Source organism: Neomonachus schauinslandi, chromosome X (genome assembly GCF_002201575.2).
Source record: "Neomonachus schauinslandi chromosome X, ASM220157v2, whole genome shotgun sequence".
Taxonomy (NCBI): domain Eukaryota; kingdom Metazoa; phylum Chordata; class Mammalia; order Carnivora; family Phocidae; genus Neomonachus; species Neomonachus schauinslandi.
Window position 1 is genome coordinate 84,273,404 of NC_058419.1, and position 3,885 is coordinate 84,277,288.

Below are 3,885 nucleotides of genomic sequence, written 5' to 3' on the forward strand. Positions count from 1 at the left end.
AAAAAGAATGAAATCTTGCCATTTGCAATGACATGGATAGAACTAGAGTATATTATGCTAAGCGAAATAAGTTAGTCAGAGAAAGACAAATACCATATGATTTCATTCACATGTGGAATTTAAGAAACAAAAGTGATGAACATAGGGGAAGGGAAGGAAAAAATAAAATAAGATAAAAACAGAGAGGAAGGCAAACCATAAGAGACTCTTTTTTTTTTAAAGATTTTATTTATTTATTTGATAGAGAGACAGCAAGAGCAGGAATACAAGCGGGGGGGGGGGGGGGGGGGGGAGGAGAAGCAGGCTCCCCACTGAGCAGGGAGCCTGACGCGGGGCTTGATCCCAGGACCCTGGGATCATGACCTGAGCCGAAGGCAGACACTTAACCGACTGAGCCACCCAGGCGCCCCAAACCATAAGAGACTCTTAACTATAGGGAACAAACCATGGGTTGCTGGAGGGGAGGTGGATGGGGTAAATGGGGTAAATGGGTGATGGGCACTTGTTGTAATGAGCACTGGATGTTATATGCAAGTGATGAATCACTAAATTCTACCCCTGAAACTAATAATACACTATATGTTAACTAATTTGAATATAAATAAAATCTAAAAATAGTAAAAAAATAATAATAATAGCCCAAAGGTAGATGCACGCCAAATGACCAACACCTGATGAATGGATAAACCAAATGTGGTTTATCCATGCAATGGAATATTATTCAGCCTTAAAAAAGAATGGAGTACTGATACATGCTAAAAAGTAGGTGAACCTTGAAAGCATTATGCTACATGAGAGAAACCAGTCACAAAAATCACAAGCTGTATGATTCCATTTATATGAAATGTCTGGAACAGGCAAATCCACAGAGACAGAAAGTAGATTAGCGGTTGCCTGGGGTGGTGGGGAAAAAGGGCTGACTTCTAATGCGCATGAGGTTTCTTTTAAGGGAGGACAAAATTGGTCTAAAATTAGACTGTGGTAATGGTTGCTTGACCTTGTAAATACATTTAAAAGCCACTTTTCAAAGGTGAATTGTGTGGTATGTGCATTACATCTCAATAAAGCTGTCTTTTTTATTTTCAAATTGACAATTTTAGAACCTTTTACTCTAGGGCGGTGGTTCTCAGTGGAGAGCAAGGGGGATGATTTTGTCCCCCAGGCGCCATTCGGCAATATCTAGAGACATTTTTGATTGTTCACAACCAGGGGAGGTGCTACCGGCATCTAGGGGTTAGAGGTCAGAGGTGGTTAGATGTTACTAAACATCCTACAAGGCACAAGACAAGGCTCCACAACAAAGAAAAATCTGGCCCCAAATGTCAACAGAGCCTTGGCTGAGACACCCTGATCAAGGGTATAAGTGCTTTAAAAGAAAAATGAGTGGGGGCGCCTGGGCAGCTCAGTTGTTAAGCATCTGCCTTCGACTCAGGTCATGATCCTGGAGTCCTGGGATCAAGTCCCGCATCGGGCTCCCTGCTCAGCGGGGAGTATGCTTCCCCCTCTGACCCTCACTCTACTTGTGCTCTCTCTCTCTCAAATAAATAAATAAAATCTTTTAAAAATAAAATAAAAATGACTATTCCTAATGCTGTCATCGAGGTTTGTTGTTGTTGCTCTTTTATGGTATTTGTTACCCACCCTCACCCCCATACACCTGTGGGACTCAGGAGTTGCTTCACATCTTTTGTAACTGGCCTCTCAGGGGTAAAGTGGCCACTAGGATGCATGAATTCATGTCTATAGCAGTGATCAGCTCCTCTCCTCTCATAATAGTTAGAAACTTCTTCAGGATTACAGCCAGAGCTCTTGAAAATAGTTATATAACAGTTTTTCAAGGTAGTTATGGTTCTACAAAATGGATACCTTAATATTCTAACTAAAGTGTACCTAATTTATTTTTTTTTTAAGATTTTATTTATTTATCTGACAGAGAGAAGAGCGTGCGTACAAGCAGGGGGAGCGGCAGGCAGAGGGAGAGGGAGAAGCAGACTCCCCGCTGAGCAGGGGGAGCCTGATGCGGGACTCAATCCCAGGACCCCAGGATCATGACCTGAGCCGAAGGCAGTCGCTTAACCGACTGAGCCACCCAGGCACCCTAAAGTACCTAATTTAGAAAGTAAAGAAACATCCATATTTTATAGTCTAGAAAACTGAAATCTGTGCTTTCAAAAGAGACCTTACATGAAATGCATACAGGAGTCAGCAAGTGTATTTATCGATATATATTTATACAAAAGATGCATTATAAAGCTAGGGGATCTGGTGAGGCTGGTCAAGTTATTTACCAAATGAAGGCGAGTGCCTGTGGAAAAATTCTGTGACAGGCAAGTTAAAGTAAGCTGAGAAAAGCCACAGGGCCAGCCCTCTACAGGTACACCCTGTTTTTTTATTTGTTTGTTTTTTTAAGATTTTATTTATTTATTTATTTATTTATTTGAGAGAGAGAGAGCAGGCGGAGGGGCAGAGGGAGAGGGAGAAGCAGACTCCACGCCGAGCAGGGAGCCCGATGCAGGGCTCGACCCCAGGACTCCGGGATCATGACCCGAGCTGAAAGCAGACGCCTAACCGACTGAGCCACCCAGGCGCCCCTGGGCACACCTTGTTTTATTGCACGTTACTTTATTGTGCTTCGCAGATACACACAACATTGGGAGGCTGCAAGGAAACATTTGTTTTCAGGAGTAAGCCTCCTTTCCCTGCTTTATTGGTTTCCCTCAGGGACACTTCTCGTATGCCTAGAAGCCTTATTCTTTTCACCTTACCGCTATCACACTTCTAACAAAACCACTTCTGCAAAAAAAAGTTCTGACAAGATCTTCACCTGGATGGTTGATAATGTCTAAATTTTACCTTTCCCAAGGGTGTGCGTATTATAAATGTCATCAGAGCCTTTAGCCAAAGGAATGAAGAGTGTTAAAATTGGAAACTTAAGACTTGCTAGAGAGGGCTATGGAATTAGCACATCACAGCAACAACATGGATAAATCTAAAAATAATCATGCTGAGTGAATGAAGCCAGACGAGGAAGAATATATACAGTATGATCCCATTTATATAAAATTCTAGGAAATACAAACAGAGAGCAGACAGCAGTTGCATGGGGATGGGACAGTAGGAGGAAAGGCTGGGAGGGAGGAGTTCCAAAGGGACATGAGGAAACTGTTCGGGGTGATGCATACGTTCACTATCTTGATCGTGGAGATGGTTTCACAGGTATATGCATATGCCAAAACTCATCAAATCACCTACGCGCCCACTTTAGGGGCGCCTGGGTGGCTCAGTCGGTTAAGCGGCTGCCTTCTGCTCAGGTCATGGTCCCAGAGTCCTGGGATCGAGCCCCACATCGAGCCCACATCGGGCTCCCTGCTCAACAGGGAGCCTGCTTCTCCCTCTCTCTCCCTCTGTGCACGTGCGCTCTCTCTCTCTCTCTCAAAAAAATAAATAAATAAAATCTTTTAAAAAATCACCTACACTTTTAAGTGTGTGCCATGTATGGAATGTCAATTGTAACGCAAGTGGTAGAAAAAAAATTTAAGCTTACAATATATATTTTTTAAAGAGCATTGTGGGATTTCCAAAGGGAAGTTAAACATGCAAGTTATAGGAATGGTGATGCAAGATAATGTCCTAAAAATGCATTGTTCTAAACTCTATCATACTGAAAAAAAATATTTAATCTGTATTTACTTGGCAAGAGTGAAATCTAGTGGACACTGCTATGGTTTAATAAAACTGAAGTAAATCTTGAGTTGAGGCTTGGGATAATTTCCCCTTTTGCTGGTTCAGTGGGTTCACACTGTTCTCTTCTGAACACCAAATCTGTTCCCAAGCTCCTCCCCCTCCAGTCTACTCTATGCCCTGCCCGCAGATCCCCAGTAATCA